This window comes from Marmota marmota, unplaced genomic scaffold, assembly GCF_001458135.2.
Source record: "Marmota marmota marmota unplaced genomic scaffold, marMar, whole genome shotgun sequence".
Classification (NCBI taxonomy): Eukaryota; Metazoa; Chordata; class Mammalia; order Rodentia; family Sciuridae; genus Marmota; species Marmota marmota.
This window is the reverse complement of record NW_026000005.1, coordinates 44,540,291-44,547,474: the sequence shown is the minus strand read 5'-3', so window position 1 is coordinate 44,547,474 and position 7,184 is coordinate 44,540,291. Positions and strand designations below refer to the sequence as shown.

The 7,184-nt window shown below is 36.2% G+C and overlaps 1 long non-coding RNA gene across 1 annotated transcript; it reads left to right on the top strand.

Moving 5' to 3' along the window:
* The first annotated feature begins 2,723 nt into the window (after window positions 1-2,723).
* On the top strand, window positions 2,724-3,968 carry LOC125618357. The gene is made up of 3 exons (XR_007349644.1): window positions 2,724-2,856; window positions 3,253-3,348; window positions 3,889-3,968. It is a non-coding gene; the product is annotated as an uncharacterized LOC125618357 (long non-coding RNA).
* The last annotated feature ends 3,216 nt before the right edge of the window (window positions 3,969-7,184 follow it).

The window sequence follows — 7,184 nt, the reverse complement described above, 5'->3', positions numbered from 1 at the left end:
AAGTTAAGCACCTGGTAAAACAAACAACAACAACAACAACAACAACAACAAAGCACCACCAACCCTAAAAACCAACAATCATCATAAAAATAGCTGGATCCAGAATCTCTACAAATTAACATCAAAATGTTCAGGATATGATTCATAATTACCTGACATGTGAAGAAGAGGGAGAATGCAACCCATCAATGAAAAGATAGAACAACCAATGGGGACCAAATGGAAGATAACCCAGATTTTAGAATTAGCTTATGAGAATTTTAAAGAATCCGATATAAATATCTTTGATGATATAAATGAACACATACCTTCAATATGTTAAAAGATATGAAGTCTCAGCAGAGAAATGGATAAAAGTGACTTCATCCAAATTTGAGGACTGGAATAACACATTCCCCAGATAGCTGAATGGAGAAGACAAAGGAGATACTCTGTGAACTTTAAGAAAAATCAACAGAAACCACCCAACTTGAAAACAGTGAGGAAAGGCAATATGAAAAAAAAAAAATAAGCAGAATATCATGAACTTGTCAGGTAATATCTAAAAATAAAACATATATGCAACCAGACTGCCTTGATACTTGGAGAAAGTACTGGGCAGAAAAAAAGTGTGTGAAGATATTAGTGGCTGAAATTTTCTGAAATATGATGGATGTATATGTAAAGATTTGAGATACTTGCCAAATGCCAAGCAGGAAAAAGACAAAAAAACAAACAAACAAATGAAAAAAAGTTGTGATGCTTAGGTATATTTATAGTCAGATGGCCTAAAGCCAATATAGGGAAACAATTGTGGAAGCAGCAAGACAAATCTTATCAAGGTGAATAGTAATTTGAATAAGAGGCGACTTCTCATCCGAAATTATGTAGCTTGAATTAGAGTTGAACAATATCTTTTATGTGCTAAAAGGAAACTCTAATAATACTTTCTGGAATCAGATCTCTATGCACATTTCAAAAGGGTCTGCTTATTACCAAGAAAATGCAACAAAAGGATCAGCTCTCAGCCACGTCTCAGAAGAATGATGAAAGATGAAAGACAAAGAAAACACCTGAGGGCCTCTAGGGAAAATATAAAATAAATTATATTAGTATCCGCTGTCTCAGAAACAACACACAAAATAAGGCAGCCATGGAGAAGCATCCTCTAGAACCTCAGGTGTGAAGAAGTGAACCAGGAGTTGTGTATTCAGTAAATCCACACTTCAAGTATTGGGCAGGTAGAAAAACAATTCTAAACATTCAAGAAATCAAGGGATTGTACATGCATCATATTATCAGTAAGAATCTACTCTCTGATGAACTTCAATTAGGTAGGAGTTGGCTTCTAAAACTTCAGCAAAATGGTAGGTCATGAGCAAAGAATTGTTGACATGAGATTAAGATAGAGGAGGGCGAGGGGAGAATAATGTTGTGTTGTATGATATGTGCAGTGTTCTTCAAGCATCATCTGACAAAATAGAATTAGGACAACTAAAAATTGGGAGGAAAGAACTCAGGGAAAAGGAAAATTTTAATAAAGTCATTGATTGTTTTATAGGTAGTAAGTTATAGGGACCACCCAAAAGGAGAAAAAAAGATAATGAAGGTTTAAAAAGGGGACAGATTAAGGGTTGTAAAAGGAATAAATACAAAAGTTACATTTGCACAAAAAACAAGCTTCCTAACCAGTCATGGTGACACAGCTATATGGTCCCAGTTGCTTGGAAGGCTGAAGTGGGAGGATCAGTTGAATCCATTAGTTAGAGACCAGCCTGGGCAACAAAGCAAGACCCCATCTCACAACAAACAAAAGTCCCAAGATTTATAAATACCACAATTGATTTTTTAAATAGAAAAATAATCAAATAATGGAGAAAACAGATCTGCTACTATAGTAGAAACCAACCTTAACCCAATAGTCAAAATGAACAATGCCAATGCTGGTCTAATCAACATCATGTGTCTCCCGATACTAAGCAGTAAGGAGTTAGTCTCATTTCTATTGTGTTTCTATCCTTAAAACATAACTTTAATTTAAGCACGAAGAACTATTAAGCAAACACATAGAGGGATAGTCTATGAAATAACTGATGTTTACCTTTCAAAATCAGTATCATGAGAAACAAAGGAAGAAACTCATATGCTGCTCCAAATTAAATATGGTTAAAGAGACAGAACAGCTGAATGCAGTCAATTATCTTGGACTTTTTGTTGTTATGAAGTTCATTGTTGTAGAATTGACTACACCTGAATGAGGTCTGTGGAATTAGATGATATATTATCCATCCTAATTTCCTGATTTACAATCTTGCCATGAATAGGTAAAAGAACTCTACATTTTATGAAAACATACAATACAGTGTTTGCAGTAAAGGAATATCATGTGTATAAGTTGCTTTCAAATGGTAAATAAAGGAGACAGGAGGAGGAAGGAGAAGGAGAAGAATGAGGGGGAAAAGGAGATGGATAATAGATAAGGATAGACATAAGAAGGAAAATGGCTAAAGGGCATCAGAGAATGTTTGTATTATTCTAGAAATTTTTACAAAAATGTTGTGAAATTTTTTTAGAAATTTTTAAAATAGTGCCAAAAATAGAGGGGGAAAACCAAATCATTTCAATAGGAGAAGAGTCAGGAAGTTATGCCAAGAAACCCCATGACACACAATTTGAAAGCTGCCTGGGTGGTAATTACAACCATGTATCAACTCTACTTTCCAGATCCACCAGTGGAGGAGACATTTTGCCCAGCTCATGGATAATATTAAGTTTCATCAGGGGCTGACATCAATTAAAGCTGCTGTTTCATATGTGGTCTTCACATTAAAGCAGATCAATAGAGCCCTGGGAACCTGGTACACAGCTCTTAATTTGGTAAGTCTTTTTTTTTTTTTTCCATATCAAGAAGATCTCCGAGAGAGAGAGAGAGAGAGAGAGAGAGAGAGAGAGAGAGACACGAGCGAGCAATAAGAATAACTACCTTTCCTTGAGATTATGTAAACCACCAAATCTTATTACATCTTGATCAGCAAAAATTTTGTTTCAAGTCAATGGGAACATAGGATGGATAATGAAAGCTGGACATTTTTATATCCAACTTTGTTCTTAGGATAATTGCAGGTATGAGCACATAGCATAAACCCATATCTCCTTTCATTCTATGTCAGTTTATATATTTATGCATTTTAACTAATTTCCCTTTTGTCCCTACTCCTTCTCACTTATTAGTAATACAGAATGCATTGAATAATGTTATTATTTTGTTCCCAGTTCATGATATCAACGTGGAATTGATTCAGAAGCAGAAGATGCGGACTTGGAGTGCATACAAGGGCTCATGAAACTTTCCAGCCCTCTCCTGGGAAGGTGAGTACAATTTTTAGTTGTATGAGTGATTTCTGAATCTTAGTGGGAAATTTCTCTTTTTAAAATTGTGAGAATGGAGAAAAGAACATGTAGGTTAATTCCTTGGCTAAAGATAGATTGTGGCAGGGCATTTGTCAGTTTTCTGTCCAGCATCTAAACTTTGATTCACAGAAGAATGATTTCAAAAACTGAAGCTATTCAGGGAGCATTTGAAGTTGGCTGTGGCAAAACCTAGCATTCAGTGGATTTATTTTAAAGCCTTGCTAGGATTTTGGTCACTGGCTATTTTCCAAGCCTATTTAAATATTACTGATTGTTTTGTAAGCCACTCAACCTAATTCCAATACATCCACTATCTGATTAAATCAGTAACTTGCATAAAATATAAACCAAGATGCTATAGCAAAATCTCACAAACTCATATTTTTCCTGTTGTAGAGGAGTTGAGATATATAAATAATTCAGAGCTGTCAGGCTACTGTGTCCTGGACCCCAGGCACAGAAGTAGATTCCTTTTCTCTCATTGTTCACCATCTCTAGGATGTAGTTCTGATCTTCATATTCGAAGCTATATGACCGGCCCCATTTCCACATTTCACTCTGTGGAAGGAAGAAGAGAGTGGTAGAAGGTAAGCAATTTCTTTTTAAAGGAATTTGCAGGTAAAATTTTTTCTTGCATTTAATTTTTGAGAACTTAGTTACCTGATCACTCATAGCCACAAGGGAAGATATGAAGTATTCTTCAGCTGAGGTTGTTTTATGCTGCAGTACAATTCAGGAGAGGTTGTATTGTTAAAGCAAGAAAAGGGGAAAGCAGATCTTGGGGGATAATTATAATTCTGTACCATGTTGGGAGAGAATCAGTTTATGTTGTTTGCAACCAAAATCCCTGAATAGCATGGCCACATTGTAGCTGTGTTAACTTTATGTAGCCATCTATGCAAATATTTGAAGCTATAAAGATGTTTTTGTAGGAAGCGATGATTAATATTTAAATGTTCCCTAGCTCCTCCTTTAACTTTTAGAGTGTCCATCCTCAATGTATTTAAAGATGATCCCATTTGTAAGAATTTGATTTTCTCACATTATGCCTGTGTAAGAAAGAGTTTGTGGTTCATGGAGGGTTACTAAATACTGGAATAAATGACAGAAGGAGAGATCAGACTTGCTTACATAAGGGATTATTTCAAACTTGATATATTCTTTGTTCTCCCTGTTTGCAAAAGTGTGCTCATCCACAAAGACACTTGCACATATGATGTCTTGTCCCAAAGGATTTGAAGTGGCTTAAAATAAAAAGCACAATTAAATTAAAGCAAAAACTACTTACAGTAGGAGAGGAAAAAGCAAGATAAAATTAATGAAGGCATAGAAATGAGGATGGGGAAGGGAACGACAGAATCAGAACTTGAAGCCAAAGAAAGCTAATGCAAATGAGCACCGAGATGTACACAAAGCTTCCTAAAAGCCAATCATAGAGACATGCTGTTATGGTTTGGACCTTAAATGTCCCATAAAACTCATGGGTTGAAGCCTTTGTCCCTAATACAGCGGTGTTGAGAGGTGAGGCCTTTGGGAAGTGATTGGATCGTTAGGGCTCTAAAACTTATGAATGGATTAATGCATGCAAGGAATCATAACCTAATGGGTTTAAGGGGAGGAACTTTACTATAAAAGTGAATCCTCTCTTTTCTTCCTGGATGCCATGAGGTGAGCATCTTTGCTCCATCATGCACTCTGTCTCCCCACAGTCCCCCAAACAATTCTGTGGGCTGAAAGCTCTAAAACTGTGAGCTAAAATAAATCTTTCTTACTTTAAAATGATTTTCTCAGGTGTTTTGTTACAGCAGCAGAATGCTAACTAACACAGACAATCAAATGCTCTAAGGTTAAATATATGTGTGTATTTCTGAAAGTTCAGGACTATATTAGTCAAAACAAGTTGATGACTCAAAAATTCTCTCAGATTATTAAAATTGAGAGAATTAGGAAATATGAATGTAGCATAGCAACTAGAAAATGAAACTAAAAAACCTTCAAATGATGTTTATTTTGAAAGCTTTTCAGTTATTTGATATCCTCACCTCTGTAAATCTGAACTTGTCTGTCATCAGTTGACGCTCCTTCCCTCCTTACTGCTCTGGCAGCTCAGCCTTAGTCTGAAGATCCTGCAGGGAACCTGGAGAATCAGAATTGAGTGACTGACATGGGTGTGGGTCTGTGTGCGCACACAGGGACTTGCTCTGGCAAGTTCCTCGGTCTGTTCTAAAATGGAATTGAGTGTCTCATTTGTGCAGTCATGGTGGATGTGTTTGGAAGGACAGGAATATCAAGCTCTTGATGAGTATAGACTGGACTTTGATATCATACAAGGGCCCACAGAAAAAGTTTTGCCATGAGATTTTTTTAAATTGGAACAAGATCTCTTGTGTTTTGATGGTGATACTGCCATTCTGCCGAACAAGCTGGTTTTATAAGAAAGTCTGCCTGATATTGCATAGAATTGTGTAATTACAAAAGAAAAGGGTGAAGGAGTATGAATGCATTGGGTTTCTTTGGATGAATCATGAAGTGAAAATACCCTCTAAGAGTAACTGAGTGGTCTATTGTTAAGTCTTTGAAGTTTTGCAAGAAGAGTTAAAAAAATGTTTCTCTTAAAATTATATTTGGTATTTAAATTTGAGATACAAGGTTATAATAATCTGAAGACCTTAGCATTTTAGATTCCTAGAACTTGTTATCTGAAAACTCTCCCATGTTCTTATACTTAACTTCATAGAATTTGTAAATTTGGTAACGATAGGTTTTTGACCAAGTTCATTGTTGAAAATTTGAATAAAAGGGAGTTCAAAGACTTCATGTGATCTCTGATTAATCTTATTTGATATTCCACCATCTGTTACCTCTCAAATTTTCTAAATTACAAAATGAATTTTTTAAGACAGTGATTTTACCCCTTCCTTCACCCTAAAAAAGCCATAAATAAGATGGCCATATACATTCACCTAGAAACTAATTAAGTGATCAGACTCAGGTAGAGTATATGAAATCTGAATTTTAGAATGTCCAGTACTTCCCAAGATCATCCTTAGCCATGAGTTTATGGGTAGATGTTGCCACGTTGATTCCTAAAGCTGAGGTAGACCCACTCCTACGAGCAAGGACACTTTTGGTTTGAAACACTTCCAGGAAGGTCCCTCCTGCATGTTTTGTAATGATTTCTCTCTTCCCTGCCTGCCCTGGCCTCTGGCTCCTCTCCCTTCTTTCCTGTTCCCTTCCTCAACTCTACGTATCCTCCCACCTACCTTTCCAACTTCTCTTCCCTCTGTCTTTGATTCTCATTCTCTTCTTTTTTCTCTCTATATCCATGGCTAACACAGAAAAAATAAAAATAAAACTATGGTTTCCAAGTTGTAAGTGATTGTCTCTGGTCCTAGGACACAAACTGGGGATGGATAGTTTAGACAGGCTGTGATGGGGCTGTAGAAACAACAGAAAGGTAAAGGAAAACAAGTAACTCCTATAACTGCTACTAATTATCAGTTATTATCATCTTCACAATGCTCGGATCAGACCTCTAGAACCTAGAGCCACGCTAGCAAGTGACAGGAAGTAAGTTACTAATAGTTAATAGTAGATACCAAACTCTCATGAGAGTGACTCCATTGGTCATCAAAAATGGTTTCTATCTTCAGGAAAAGAATGAAATAGAAAATCATTCCTTTCCATGGGATTTGGACATAGATTATGAAGCTCTTAGTGTTAGGTTTACACTAGATCATGTTAATCTGTAAACATTCTAAAATAGTAGTAAAGTATCACCCGGGGAGTTTGCC